The sequence below is a fragment of the Sus scrofa genome, chromosome 3 (genome assembly GCF_054392235.1).
Source record: "Sus scrofa isolate SSC_HxYL_T2T_F1_AM1 chromosome 3, Sscrofa_HxYL_maternal_Yorkshire_Landrace_v2.0, whole genome shotgun sequence".
Taxonomy (NCBI): Eukaryota; Metazoa; Chordata; class Mammalia; order Artiodactyla; family Suidae; genus Sus; species Sus scrofa.
In genome coordinates, this window is record NC_139385.1 from 2420506 (window position 1) to 2436809 (window position 16304).

The window sequence follows — 16304 nt, forward strand, 5'->3', positions numbered from 1 at the left end:
ACAGCAGTGCCAGATCCTTAACCCAGTGAACAGGCCAGGGATCGAACCTGCAACCTCACAGATCCTAGTTGGGTTCATTAACTGCTGAGCCACCAAGGGAGTTCCAGGCAAGCTCATCCTTGGGCATGTGCTTCCCCCATGTACCCCCAGACAATGAATTTGTTCGCTGATTAGGAAGCTGTCTAACCTGATGGCTGAAATGTGGATTTGCCATCAAATGCCCGGTGTCTGAACCCTGACTCTACCACTACCTCCCTGGGTGACCCTGGGCACATCAGTGTCCCTCTCTGAGCCTCATAAGTAAAACATGGTCAGTGGCACCTACCGCACAGGGTAGTTATGAGGGTTAAATGAGATGCTCCGTGTCAAACAGGAGCCATTTGCCTTCTAGACAGTCAGTACTTGGCCGTGAATTGCTGCTGTTATTTATTTATTTTTTTTCTTTTTACAGTGGCACCTGTGGCATATGGAGGTCCCCAGGCTGGAGTTGTATCGCAGCTGCAGCTGCTGACCTACACCTACACCACAGCCACAGCAACACCGGACCTGAGCCACATCTGTGACCTGCACTGCAGCTTGTGGCAACACCAGATCCTTAACCCACTGAGCGAGGCCAGGGATTGAACCTGAATCCCCATGACACTATGTCAGGTTCCTAACCTGCTGGACCACATGAGAACTCTCCAATTGCAGCTATTGTTATTATTGCTGTATTTTTTGGTGCATTTCCTCCATGGCTTCCTGGTCCAGTCCTTGCTATCAAAGCCAGGGTCATAACCCACCAGAAAAGAGCCCGAAGCCCATCATCTCTTCTAAAAACTTGATCTTTGCCCCACCGCAACCAAGTGGTCAAACTCTGCATCACCAGCAGCGGGACCCCTTGATCTTGGGTGCCCCTGCTGGGATGTGCTGAGAAGCTCACCTCCTGTGTTCTTGTCAAGGTGCTTAACCTGAATGCCATCACGAGGTGACAATCTGCAAATATCCAGAAAGTGGGCCATTCTAAAGGACAACTGCTCTGGACCCTTCCAAACACTTTACTGTCATGAGAAACAAATAAGCAAAAAGAAGTGTAGGACTCTCCTAGATTGAAAGAGTCTGGAAAGACAGAACAGCCATAGACCATCCATAGGCTAACACTGACCAGGTCCAGGTCCAGGTGAAACAACACAAAACAAGACAGCTACCAAAAAACATTCAGGGATTGAGTTCCCTGGTGGCTCAGTGGGTTAAGGATCCGGCGTTGTCACTGCTGTGGAGTGGGTTTGATTCCTAGCCCAGGGATTTCCGCATGCTGTGGCGTGGCCAAAAAAAAAAAAAAAAAAAATTCAGAGAACAAATGGAGAAATGTATTAAATAACTGAATTACTGTTCTTATAGGTGTGATTTGGGATCAGAGTTATGACCCGTAAACCGTGGACAGTAATACTTCCTGTACAGGGTGGTGGTGAAAATTAATGTAAAAAACAAAATAGGAGAATGTCCTTATTTTTAAGAGGTGGGTGATCAGGTAATTAGGGAAGAGGTGCTATGAATGGTTCCGCCAGGAGAGGGACAGAGATGGTGGGGGAGCAGAGAGAGAGAAGGAAAGGGGGCGTTAACACAGGTAAATGGAGCAGAAAGCCCTATGGGTGTTCATTGTACTAGTCTTTCAACTTTTCTGTGAATATGAATTTAAAGCAAAAAGCCATGACTTTCAAAGCCACTTTATATGGAAGTTTCTGGTCCAGGGATCGAATCTGAGCCTCGGCTGCTGCCACGCCAGATCGGTAACCCACTGGGTGGGGCCAGGGATCAAACCCTCACCTCTGCAGCAACCCGAGCTGTTGCAGTCTGGTTCTTAAACCACTGTACCACAGTGGGAACTCCTGACCTTCACTTTCTGTTCAGTGAGAGATTTGGCCTCTACCTCTGCAGGGTAATGCGAAGTTTCCATCAGCACCAGAACTAAGTCTGCCTCTCGGCTAATGCTGTTCATGTTTCTTTCTTTCCTTTTTTTTTTTTTTTTTCAGATTTTTTTTTTTTTATTTCTTTAGGGCCACCCTTGCAGCATAGGGAGGTTCCCAGGCTAGGGGTCAAATCGGAGCTATAGCTGGCCTACGCCACAGCCACAGCAACGCTAGATCCGAGCCACATCTGTGACCTACAACCACAGCTCATGGCAACACCAGATCCTTTAACCCACTGAACGAGGCCAGGGATGGAACCTTTGTCCTTGTGGATGCTAGTCAGGTTCATTACCGCTGAGCCACGGCGGGAGCTCCGAGTCACTGTTTCTGTCTAATCTTGGTCAGCCCCATCTAGGGCGTGGGAGCATGTGGGTGGTGAATGTCCCACTCGTTTTCACTGCATGAGATGGAATTTCCACTCACTGGGGTCCCCAGCATCCCCTTGCCAGGTGCGTCCAGGTGCCCCTCTGCCATCTGCATCAGCCTCTCCAAGCAGCTTTTCTCCCGCCATCTGTCTGTCCCTCTCCTTCTGTGTAGCTTTTGGCCTGGAAGCCCATCTCATCAATTGCTCTCCTGCCACACAGTTGCTGAGATGCCAGCTGCGTTAAGATCTCCACTTGCTGCCAAGGACCCATATGAGCCATCTTTTTATTTAGGTTCCTGGCATTGGGATATATAATCTGGCTTTGTTTATTTGTCTGCGCTCTGCCTATATAATGTCTCATTCGATGGGTCAGCTTGTGTCTCTTCCATTTATTTTTCTTTTTTTAAAGGAGGCTACAAGGCTTTCCCTCCTGGCCTCTGTAACAGAAGCCTCATCAATCTTTATCACTTGCTGGCTCTCTCCCATTTTATTTTAAGTTTGGAAAATCTAGCGAAGTAAATGGTGGGCCTTTTAAAACTCTTGTAACAGAACCTGTATATTAGTTGGGCTGTGAATAGCAGGAGAATCATTTGTATGGTAATTAATTGTTTCTCTGTAGGTTTTCTCCTCCAAGTTCTAAGGTCCTTGAGGACAGGGGCTATGTCTTATTCCCTAACGCTAACCCTCAAATTGTGGCTGGTACAGAGTAGCAACTCACCAAGTGTCTGTTGAATCAATGAAACATCCCTATTGCTGTAATCATCACCCCGGGGTAACTGGACAGTCATTCAGAGGCATCGAGCCACGTCCCCCTCGATATCAGAAGGCTAACAGTTCAGAAAGACCTCCCTGGCCTTCTTTGTCTGCTGTGCCATCATCATGCAAAGGGAGTGTTTGCCGAGGATGTTTCTGGGTTCAAGGCCTGGGAAGGAACAGGGAAGGATCCGATACAACCTGTGTTTATTGACCTGCTGCTGATGAAGGCTTCATGCTTTCATTCAGCAAAGTCTCCTGGCAGCCAGCATTTCGGACCCCGGAGGACAAGGTGAAGGGCCACTGACTGCTCTTAAGGAACTGCCAAGCATCTCAGGGGAGGATGGCCCGAGTACACAGATGATAATCAGACGAGGCAGAGAAAAATCAGTGCCACGAGACGAAAGATGAAAACATTACCCGGCGTCCTGCTTTCTGAAATGATCTCGAAAGCTCTCCAGATAAGAAATCGGCAAAACAGTAAGAACAACGCTCTTTATAGAGCTTGTTGTAATTACAGAGCCTTGTGACAAGACGTGGGTCCTTCTCAGCCGTGAAGCAGGAAGCATATGCCTTGGGTTCCTAGAGGAGGAAACGGAGGCCTTCGGAGGGAGGCCGCCCTGGCCGGGATCTCCCAGCCCCGCACCTTCTCCACCGCCAGTTCCTTCCTGCCTCTGAGGAACGGGTTGGTGTGAGGTGCTGATTCACAGCTGGCCTGCCCGGTCCCCCACACATTCTGCCCTAACTGGCCTGGGATCGCTGTTTCTAAAGCTCCCTGAGTGCTGCTAATGAGAACCACCGTGGATTCATCCTATCTTTTTATTCTGTATTTTTAATGCTTTGCTATCCTGGGACCTCATGGACCCGGGAGGGACTGCTCTCCCGAGATGAACCAGTTCCTACAGACGTAAACACCTCATCCGTGAGTGTGCCTTGGGCTCCCACATTCTGGGCCATCATCTCCTGCGCTCATCACCCCGGGGTGGAGGCAGGTACCAGACAACCAGGGATAGTCCCCATGCCCCAGAGCCTGCTGGGATGATCCAGACCAGCCATCCTCAGCCTGCTCGCCTTGCCTTGCCTGTTCCTTTGCTAGAAAACCACTGTAGAGGCCTCTCTCTTCCGTTTCCCCTTCTCTCTCTGCGTCCTTATTGGCACTGGCGGTTCGCTGTGCCCCCACCTCACCTCCCACGGCTTGCCCCTCTTCTTGGGAACTAGGGGTGTAAAAAATTTGTCTCTAATGGCAGTTAGTAATAACATCTCTCTATGGAGAGAGAGAGTCTTTCTGGTTTTTGTTTTTGCTTTTTAGGGCTGCACCCACAGCATATGGAGGTTCCCAGGCTAGGGGTCAAATCAGAGCTACAGCTGCCAGCTACAGCCACAACCACGCCAGATCCGAGCCACGTCTGTGACCTACACCACAGCTCACAGCAATGCCGGATGCTTAACTCACTGAGGGAGGCCAGGGATGGAACCTACGACCTCATGGTTCCTAGTCAGATTCGTTTTCGGTGCGCCATGACGGGAACTCCAAAATCTGTATTTTAAAAATGGCGATAGAATGGATGGAACCAATGAGGGCTTTGCAGATGCCCAGGAATGTGGGATCACGCCATGGAGAGGGCTCATCTTTCTCCTCCCCTCCAAAGGAGTAGCTCCCCTGTTGTCTAGTTTATACAGCAACCTTTCCAGACATCATCTGGGTCTCTGGCTCAAAGCACTGCCCAAAGGCACAGTTCTGTGGCCTTGAAGGTCCCTCTCCCTGTGGGCCAGCTGAGCTCCCCCTGGCTCATTCTCTTCCACCAAGTTGGCCTCTTTGCCTCTCCCAGAACCCTCCAGGGTGGCTCCATCTCGACCGTGGTCCCCTTCTCCCCAGGTCATCTCTGTAGCTCAACCCCTCCTTCCCCAGGTCTTTGCTGAAATGCTACCTTCAGTGGGGCCCCCCTGCTTTCTCTGTTCTACCTCTTATCCCCCCATCACACGTTTTATTACCCTTGAATATACGATGTAACTTCTTATGCTCCCTGATTTGTCTCTCCTCCCCTCCCCACCCTCCTGAGTGTCAGCTCCACAGACCAGAATTGCGTTGGGTTCCTTAATGTAGTCTAAGAGCCCAGGAAAGGGCATACCTAGCACAGAGGACACACGGAAATTATTTGTTGAATGAAGACATGTCTACTTAAGATTTCGTTGCACAAATTTCCTCAACTAAAAGAGGATTTGCAGGGCGTTCCTGTCGTGGCTCAGCAGAAGTGACTCTGACTAGCATCCATGAAGATGCAGGTTTGATCCCTGGCCTTGCTCAGTGGGTTGAGGATCCGGTGGTTGCTGTGGCTGTGGTGTAGGCTGACAGCTGTAGCTCCCATTTGGGACCTCTCGCCTGGGAAGCTTCATATCCTGCAGGTGCGACCCTAAAAAAGCAAAAATAAGTGAATAAATAGATAAAATAGTAATGATCATCAAACACCAACCCACGGAAATGAAAGATTCTGGGAGAAAAGCGGCATTATTTTGGTGTAGGAATCAAGCCTGATGACATCTCTGTTAGGGAGTAAATGAGTAGAAGAGGAAGCATATGGAAAAATATTTTAGATTTTTCAAAGAGCCCTTGACAAGGTTTTGCAACACGATCTATTTTTAAACTCTTGAGTTAGCACGGGTGGGGTGGACAGTGTGGGCTTTTTTAAATGGGTGAGAAAGTGACTTAGAGACAGGGAAGAAAGAAGAGTAATGAAGAGGCGACTCTGGCAGGAACGGTGTCAACCGCAGGGACCCGGCAAGGAGCCCTGGAAACGGTCCCTTGTGATGTTTCTGCAAAGGAGCTGAAGGAAGACGCGCCCAGGGGACGTCAGCGACACAGCACGTGACCTTGGACCTTCCCGGGTGGTAGGATGTCAGGCCGGTGGAGACGAACAGCAGGGAGGTCTTCAGGGCTGAGCGCGTGGCCAGGGACGGGGCAAACGAGCTTCCCTGGGGGCAACCCCTGGTGATGCATCCGGGGGGAGGAGTGCGGAGCGGTCCGCCGGCACCCAGGGAAAGGGCCTCGTGCCGCGCAGGCGCTGTGCGCTGTTTCTGGAACGCAGCAGGTAAGGCACTGAACGGAATCCTGGATCCCACCAGGAAGGGCTTCAGGTCATTAAAGGATGTCGTTGGTTGTCGCACTGCTTCGGGGAACACCTCATCTTCCGCCCTGCTCCCCCCATGCCCTGCACCGTTCTGCTGGGGGCGCCTCCTCACTTTCCTTGTTCCTCTTTCATAATTCCGTGCTTTTGCATACTCTGTTGCTCTCTGCCAAGAGTACCCCCACTTTGTGAGTTCCTAGGACCTTTTAAGCCCAACTCAGATGCCTTGAGACTGCCCCCCGCCCCCTCGTATGGGTCCAGCTGTCCCTGCTCAATGTCCATCTCACCTCTGTGTTCACCGAATTCTCTGCTCAGACCGGGGGAGAAAGGGTGTTAGATGGTCTTTGAGCTCCCCAGAAGCAATAAATGTTTTCTCTAGTAGGTGCTCAGGGATACTTAAGAGATGTACACATGGAGAACAGACCTACTGTGTGTCTCAAGACAGATACTTGGAGATGGGAGAGGTCCCACGTCAGCCTCAAGGATTCTTGGGAGTCAGGGGCTGCACTGGAGACAGGTCTCTTCAGTCTGGGAAGATGATGGCTTGGAGCAATGTGTCAGAATCGTTGAAAGATAGAAGGTGAACAGGGCCCTACTCATTAAGTCAGAATATTGGAAAGAAGAGGTAGCCCTTGACTTTTAAGAAAAAATTGAACTATTTTTTTTTTCACATAAAAGAAAGCTGCCTTAAACTTTCTGGCTACAAAACATTCTGTTTTTGAGATTTCAACTTTGCTTTGGCACAATTTACATACAACTAAATACACCAATTGGGATGGCATAGTTCACTGAGTTTTGACAAATGTTTACAAGCATGTAATCGGTCCGCTTTCCATCACTGTTGATTAATTTGCTTGGTCTAGAGCCTCCGATGCATGTTGTGGTGTCTGGCTTCTTTCTCCAAGCAGTGTGCTTTTGGGATTCTTCCCTGTTGTTGCCTGTATCCATAGCTGCATCTTTTTCATCGCTGTATAGTATTTCATTGTGGGACCACAGTGCAGTTTGTTCATCCCTTTATGTATTGAGGACATTCGAGTTGCTCCCAACTGTTTTTCACAAAACAGTCGTAAACATCTGTGTCCAGGTCTTTTGTGGATAAGGCATGGTATTCCTAAGTAAAATGAAACAGAGAGAACCCCAGAGTTGGAAGGGAAATGGATAGGAATCTTAACTCTTGCTGAATCCAGCCCTCTGTCTGCCATTTCCCTCTTGGTTCACATCCTGAAACCCAGCTGCTTGGTCTTTACCTGCCCCACTGACAGGGAACTCAGTACCTCTCAAGACAACTTAGTGTGGGGAAAGCTTCAAAGGCTAGACAGCTCTCCCTTACCTGAATTTCGACTGACCACTGGATAGCCCCCCAGGTGGTGCTGAAATAAAGTCCAGTAACTTGTGCACATGGTCAGAAATTTAACAACAGCCACCAGATGCACTCATGTCCCCTTCGTGTTAGTCTTCGTGTCCTTCGCCTTGCCAACCATTTCACTGGGGATTTATGGCTCTGCCTCGTGGCCGTCCCACTTCAGCTGCACCACCAAGAACACTGCTGCAGCCCTGGCCAGGCTGGCCCAGCCCGGCCAGCCCTCCCGATCTCTGCACACCCCGCTGCCCCCCACGTTGGCAGGGGGACCACCTCCACGTGTGCTGGGCTCCCCCGCAGAGCCTATGGGCAGCCCGAGAGCAGCCCGGAACCTCGTCTCACATGTGGTGCTGTGAAGTCGTGTCCGCCCCATCTTGGACCTCCCACAGTGGGGAGCAGATTTATGGAAATGGTACCCTGGAAAATACAAATAGCTTCAAAAACGATTCAGACACCTTCACGGTTGAGAGACCCATAATGGCTTCTGACGGCAAATGGGGATGGTGCTTTGCTCGTTTCTTGCTTTCCAGCTGACAACAGGGTAAATAACTGTGTTCGAGGAGATGGTTTCTGAGGTTCCTTCCAGCTCCCACATTTCGTGATTCTTGCTCCTCCCATCAAATGTTCTTTGGTTCCACTGTTGGCCGCGGAATGAAGCCACCTGGGCCAGGAGGCTGAGTCAGTTGTAGTGGTGTTTGCAAGGAAAAGAAGGGAGAGGAAAGGGAAAAAAGAGGCTGAGGTAGAAGCGGCATTACCGAACATTCCAAACATCTCCTAGTGTGAGCTGGACGGATGCTGTTCACGCCTCACCTGGGAAGAGAGAACTGCTAGTCCCCCCCCCCCCCCCACGTTAAAATGTAACTTGTTTTGGCTTACTGATTATTCATTATAAAGTGAAATATATCTAGCCTACCGTTCTTAGACTTTTTAATGAAAAAGTCACCTATAATCCTCTAGAGGAATGGCCACCATTGATATTTTAGAGCATCTTCTTCCAATCATTTGTTTTAATATTTATCTCTCTTTACAGCCACCCACCCATCCATCCATCCATCCGCCCATCCAATGTATTCCCATATATGCCACATTTTTGTAAAAGAAAAATGGCATACCCAATGTCCCCCACCTATCCTGCCCATTTTCCTACGTCATTCAATATTCTTTAAAAACTATAGATTTAATAATTTCATAGTATTCCACGAAGCGAATAAAGCATAATGTATAATAATTTCTACTTTTAAGCCTTTAGGTTGCTACTAATTTTTTTTCCTGTGACAAACAATGCCAAGATAAGCAGTCTCGTACACACCTCTTCGCATTTTCAGTTATTTTAAAGATACATTTATGGGAATGTAATCTCGAGCCGAAGAATCTGAACCCTCTTAAGGCTTTTCACAGACAGGTGTCACCAGGTGACTTTCCATCATCTCTGTGCGACTCTGCAGTCACGCTCCTCCTTCACTGGATAACTTTTCAGAACCATGGAGTCGATCGGCTCTCAGCTCCACTTCCTAACTGGAGAGAGCACAGGAGAGTGAAGGGGAGGAGCACGTCATAAATAAGGTCTCGGATGAAGCTGAGATGCTGAAGAGCACAGGTGTGCAGCGATGTCCCCAAGCCAGCATGCCACCCCCCGTGCTGTCCATGCACCACGTCCTCAGGGACTTTGCCCCTGATAACCTGACGCCCAGTCACTCACGGTGCCGGTTTGCTAGGGCTGCCACCATGAGATACCAGGCTCAGTGGCTTAGACAGCAGGATTTCGTTTTCTCACGGTTCTGGAAGCCGGACGTCCGAGATCATGGTGTTGGCAGGTTCCTTCCGCAGCCTCTCTGCTTGGCTTGCAGACGGCAGCTGGCTTGTCGCCTCTTTGCGTGGTCTTCCCTCTGTGTGTGCGCCCCTGGGGTCTCCTGTGTGCCCAAACTTCCACTGCTTATACGGACACCAGTCAGACTGGATTACAGCCCACCTTAATGACCTCATTTTAACTTAATGACCTCTTTAAAAAAGGTTTCTTTCCAAATTTGGCCACATTCTAAGGTAGTGGATGTTTCCGTTTCACATATGAATTTGGGAGGAGGCATGATATCTGGTAGGAGGAGGAATGGGTGATGCAGAGGGCTACGTATTTTTAATCTGAATCACGGGTTTCTGAGGCTCCTTCCTCCATGGAGTTCCCAGCGTCCTCAGGGGTCATCGATGGCAGACTGTACTTTCTCGCATGGCCACAACAGTATGTCTTCTCTTGCCTGCTCTTCTGCAAAGTGACTTTGCCTCCATCCCTCCACCCCTCACCCCCCATCAAGAGGTAGCATCTAATTCCCTCTCCTCTTGAATCTGGACCAGGCTTAGTGATCATCAGCCACGAGGCTACAATGGAAGTGAAGCTGCATGCCTTCCAAGGCAAGGTCCTAAGAGGTCACACAGCATCCAGACACTGCTCTCTGATGCTCCCTCTTGGAACCCAACTGCCATGTTGTAAGGAAGCCCAAGTCACGTGGGGAAAAAAGCCCACAGAGAAGCCACACATGTGCCATCTGGTTAACAGTCCCAGTCCAGTCCAGACTGCAGGTAATCCCAACTCAGGCACCAGACATTGAGGGAAGAAGTTCTAGATAGTTCCAGTGTGCAGCCACTTTCCTGCAGTACCCTGATTGAATTCCTGACCCTCAGAACCTGTGAGCAGAGTAACGTGATTTGGGGATGATGCTAGTGAAGCCAGTCTTTGGGGACCATGAAATACTCATACAGTTATCTCACCAATGATGATGGCACTAGATTAAAATCCAGCTCTCACAATTTTCCTCCCAGAGCCCCTTCCACTATTTGCTCTGCAACGAGTGCTTAGTTGGTAATAAACAAATGTCAATTTGTCATTTACAGGGAGCCACTCGCCATTTGGGGCATGAGAGAGAGAAAGCAGTGACCTCTGTCTCCAGAGTGCAGAATGAGGACAGCGAATGGACATTGCAGCAAGGCTGAGTGCAGTTCAGCGGGGGCGAGACCTTGGCAGTAAGCAGAGCTTTCTCTAGGTGGAATGGTCTTCAGGGTTGACAAAGAGGAACGAAGCGCCTCAGGCAGATGACTGGACTTAATAGGTGTTAAGACCCATCCCAGCTCTTCCCTTCAACTCTGAGATCCCATCGCTTGTTCCCGAAAGGATTTAACAGCTTGCTTCTCTTTGACTCAAAACGTTGTCTTCTAAACAAGATGCTCTGTCAGGTCCCCTTTGCTAGGTTTTCATGATGCTGTCTGTGCACTGTTTGTCCTCCCTGCCCCCAAAGCAGGAGAGAGCATCAGGACATTGGTTCCAATCCTGGCGCTGCCGCTCACTGGCCGGGCACCCTGGGCAAATGATTTAAGTTGACTGAACCTCAGTAAAGCGCAGAAACAGTATTTCCTATCACACAGGGGGTGCTCTGTGTGATTAAATGTAGTGCTTGTGTGAGTACCAGCTGGGGAGATGTCCACTGAAACTGACGCGGAAGCCTGTCCCTTCTTCACAGTAGCTTCTGCCCTGTCCTCTCTGTCCATTCTCCTCCTCTCTCTATCCCTGAAATAACTAGGTTATGGGAGTTCCCGTCATGGCTCAGCAGGAACGAACCCAGCTAGTACCCATGAGGACGTGGGTTGGATCCCCGGCCTCGATCAGTGGGTTAAAGATCCAGAGAGGCTGTGAGCTGTGGTGTAGGCGGGAAGCTGCAGCTCCAATTCACCCCCTAGCCCGGGAACTTCCATACGCCTCGGCTGCGGCCCTAAAAGCAAAAACAAAACGAAACAAGAACAAAAACACTAGGTCCCCTGTTGGAGAGGGGGAGGGGGAACACGTCAGCTGCATCTTTCTCGGCGCCCTAACTACTCCCCAAGCTTTGCTGCTCGCCCCTCTCCAGACTCTCCTTACAGTGGGCTGGGTGGCCCTCCCCTGTATAAGGCCAGACCTTCACGCCTCAAGACATTCCCAGAGGTCTCTACCACCCCGACCCCGAGCTGTTCCTCATTACCCGTCCCTCTCTCTGGGTCTCCCTTTGTACAGGAAAGAAACTTCCTTCCAGCTCTCATTTTCTTGCCAACTTCTGCCCTCACTTTTGCACTAAACCTCTTGAAAATGTCACCTCCATCTCCCACCCATATCTCTACCCCCCTGGAGCTGGCACAGGCTCCCACCGAAACTGCTGTCACACGTCTGGGAGGGCATCTTTGTCGCTGAATCCGAGGGTCACTTTTCAGTCCTGAGCTTCTGTCATCTCTGCCATTGCAGAGCCCCTGACGTCACCTCTCTCCCTGTGGCCCAGACACCACCGTCCTGCTGCCTTTCCTCCCCCTCTCTGTCCCTCCTTCTCAGCTTTATCCCCCAAGTCCACAGCTAATGATCGTATCTGTGTGCAGACATCCCGCAGAATCTTAAATCTAGCAGATTCAAAGTGGAATCCGGTGTCTCTCCCACGTTCATCCCTCCAATTCTGTTCCTCCACCTGTGTTCGCCCTCTTAAGAAACACAATGTCGGAGTTCCCGTCGTGGCGCAGTGGTTAACGAATCCGACTAGGAACCATGAGGTTGCAGGTTCGATCCCTGGCCTTGCTCAGTGGGTTAAGGATCTGGTGTTGCTGTGAGCTGTGGTGTAGGTCACAGATGCAGCTCGGATCCCGCGTTGCTGTGGCTCTGGCGTAGGCTGGTGGCTACAGTTCCAATTCGACCCCTAGCCTGGGAACCTCCGTATGCTGCGGGTGTGGCCCTAGAAAAGACAAAAACACACATGGAAAAAAAAAAAAGGAAAAAGAAAAGAGACAAAATGGCCATTTTTCCAACTGATCAAGTCAGAAAATAGGTTTCATCCTTGACACTTCCCTTTCTCACATATGGATCCTGCTTTCTACATAGGTCCTTCGTCTGCTGATTCTCTCCCATCCCAACTGTCACTGTCAGGTCCTATTTACATTGCTGCTCTGTTCTGCTGGCAGGTCTCCTGGTTTCCAGTCTCACCCAACTCCCATCCAATCCACTGCCTGAAAGATGTTTCTAAGAATGTGTCTGATCCTGTAGCCGCCTGTTAAGAACCTTCGGTAGAGATCCATTGTGCTCATGGCCAAGTTCACACCGTGGGCTTGGGCACAGGGTGCTCCCTCTGCCTGGTCAGCCCTTCCGTCTTCTCCCGGGTGTTAAGTCCCACTTAAGCTTCAGACTTGACTTCCCCTGGAAAACTTTACCTGATTCCCTAAGGCTGTGCGGTCTTTCTCAGATGTTCTCTTAAGTGCTTTCACTTTATCATACAATTAGCGTAATTGTGTGTTTCTCTCTTGCCTAGCACTGGGGCTGGCACAAATCAGGAATTTAATAATACTCGTTGAGAAGTAAGAAGGGAAGGAATGACTTTCCAGTGGGGCTCCAACGTGGGCGTGCGTCAGCATCCCTGGGAGGGCTTATTAAAACGCAGCCTGCTGGGCTCACCCCCAGGGATTCTGCTGGGGCTTTCTGATTCTGTAGGTTGGGGAGATGCCCCAGAATTTGCATTTCCAACCAGGAGATGATAATGGTGCTAGCCTGGGACCACACATGAAGCACTTCTGCTTCATACCATTTGGTAAAGGATAATTCCTTTAAAGAAGGCTGGTGGAAGTTTTTGGAGGCTTGGTAAGTTTCTGGTCCCTCTTTTTTTTAATTTAATTTTTTTATATAATCATTTTATTTTTTTCCCATTAATAGCTGGTTTACAGTGTTTCTACTGTACAGCCTCGTGACCCAGTTACACACACATGTACACATTCTTTCTTCTCACATTCTCTTGCTCCATCATAAGTGACCATAGTTCCCAGTCTCACTGCTCATCCATTCCAAAGACAACAGTCTGCATCTATGAACCCCAAGCACCCCCTCCATCGCACTCCCTCCCCCTCCCCCTTGGCAACCACAAGGCTATTCTCCAAGTCCATGATTTTTTTTCTCTTCTTGCAGCTTCCTTAATAAGAGCACTTCGTGAGAGAGCTTAGTCTCTGGAAAGATTCTCAGGAAGCTGGGTAGGCTCTAAGGTAACCAAAGCACACGCCCCATCGGGATCAAGAGAGCACCTGGTACCTTTTTAATGGGTTGCGAGGCAATGGAGCAAAGGTGAGGGTGTGGAAGGATGGCAGCTGGTGGGGATTTTAGAAGGATACCAAGGCGTTTAGAGGGTAGACCTCTACTAGAAGACCACGGACCCCAGATGGACGGAACCCCCAAAATCATTACTGTGGTTTGCACTCAGACACGCACACCCTCCCCGTACGGAGACGTTCATGCTGTAGCTTCGCCTCTAATGGGATTGGGGAATATTTTTCTCAGAAGAGCCACTGAGAATCCATAAGGGACAGTTCTTAATGAGTGCTAGGTTAAGAAATGATTTGGGCCCATCACCAGGTGCTTTTTAAAAGTAAGCTGTTTATTTTTTATGAAATACATCTTCACATCTGAAAAATTTCCAAGTAGAGAAAGTCATAGAATTCCATCTCCCTAAAGGAAACTTGTTAAAGTTTGGCATTCATTCTTTCCGAAAAAAAAAAAATGACCATAAAAGGGGTTATTCCATTTATACTTGCTCTCGAACGTTCTAAGAGAACACTTAACTGAATATAGTGGACATTTCTGCATTGCTCATTCTTTTAACAGTCACATGGGATTTTACGGTGTGGATGCACCATATTGTCCTTAACCTTCCTGGATGGGCTAAATGCTGGGTTGCTTTCCGTTTTTGCTGTTATTACCGGTGCTGCAGTGGACAACCTGAAACGTACATGTGTGCATGTGTGAAGTGGAATGGCCGGCTTACAGTCAATGCATATTGCAAGCTCAGCTACAGATTGCAGGTTTCTCTCCAGAAAGGCTGTTGAATTTCTGTTTCCACTCAGAAGGTGAGGGGCCTTTTCCAGACACCTTCACCCACACTTGCCACTATCAGTCCTTTAACATTTTCTTTTTAAAGCCCGATTGCTTTGCTTTTTTTTTTTTTATTTTTTCAAGCCCTATTGCTTTGAATTTTCATTTCTTGCATCACTTTCTTTGGGCACTCTTCAAACATTGCTTTTCGAAAACCTTTTTATTTCTCTTGGATTTACCTATTCATGTGCTTTGCCCATCTTTCTATAGGAGTTTTGCCTCTACGTTTTTATACTTATAAAAGTCTTTTATGGAGAGTGTTTCTCTTGACATTACTTTTCACGGTGCCGTAAAGGTGTGTTTGGCTTTTAATTTGTATGCAGTTGGGCCTACTAATGTTTTAGGAAGTTGTATATTTTCCTTTCAAAATAAAATGGTTATAAATTCTGTCATTTAAAAAAAGCATCCAGCTCATGGCCCATTATGGGCAAAAGAGGAGGGAAGAGAAAGCACAGAATGAAGCAAAGTAGGACTATAGGAAGGAAGGTAGAGAAAAGAGAGCTTTGTTCATCATGTCTATTAAATTCTAAGAGCCACGGAGTGATTCTTAAACTCTCTATGTGAATCACTTGGAGATCTTGCTAAATTGCAGGCTCTGATGCAGCAGATGCAGGAAGGGACTGAGATTCTGTGTTTCTCAGTAGCTCCCAGGTGAGGCTGATGGCCCGTGGATCACACCTGGAGGAGCTTAAATTTATGGCAGGTGGAAAACATCAGTGGTCTCGGTGCATAGTCCTAACTCCATTTAAATCATTGTTTTGAAAACCCCTTCTCTAAGGAAGCAGGGAGAACCCTAACTTCTTGTTCTGGAAAGTAGGAAATAACCATAGCTCATTTTTTAAAGAAAAATAACACTACTTTCCTGGAGTAATATCCCTCCATCTTGTGGCCCTTTAGAATATATATGGCTGAAGATTTTTAAACACATATAAAATGTTCACTTCTTGAGACTTTCTCGTTGGGCTAGATAAAATTAAACTGGGAAATTAATTGGCCCTTTTGGGCAGAAATGTTCAAGCTCTGTGCTGGCTACCCCCTCTCCCCAGCATGATAAAGGGGCTTCTCTGTATTTATTTTTTTAGGGAAAAATACCTATGGTCTAAACATCCCCCCCCCCAAGACAGTAATCTAATGGGTCATTTAAGAGGCAACACCGTCTGGTGTGGAAAAAAGTCTTAGAATTGGACTCAGGAGAGCTGGATTCCTGCTCTGGTTTTATCACGGCTACGTTGCATATATTACACTTTCCTGGCTTGGTTTCTTCAACTGTAAAATGAGGCGCCATTAGAGCCTCGCTTACCAGGATGATACTGGAATAAGAAATTTCCCAGAGGTGTCTCCAGACCTTTTTGGAGCAGCAGTGATGTCAGTACTTCTGCTACAGCCTACAGCGTACGGGCTTGGCTTCCCAATGTCCAGGCAAGTCTCCATAAAGGTTTCTCTGAACTGTCAAGTAAATCACAGCCAAAGAGGCTCTGGGCATTTTTTGAGTGTCCCAGCGTCAAGAAGTTGTCTGTGCTGCAAGGGTATATGAGCGTGGGTTGCCATTTGCAAGGAAAGGTGTGGGCATGTGTTTCTAGATCAAAGGAAGAGGTTGAAAGTGGACTGGACTCAACTGGTGGGTGTGGCCAGGGCGGTTTTTCTTAGAAGAAGTTGTATGAGGAAAGGGAAACTAACATTTATGGAGTGTGAATTATCTCACTCCTTCCCAACAACCCTGCGAGATGGCAATTATTTCTAACTTTTTGCAGGAACATAGTCAGCAATTTGCCCAGATTTCACAACTAGAAAGAGTGGAGCTAAGACCTCAAACCCTCATCCACATCCAGCCCCATCTCTGAGTGAAGCG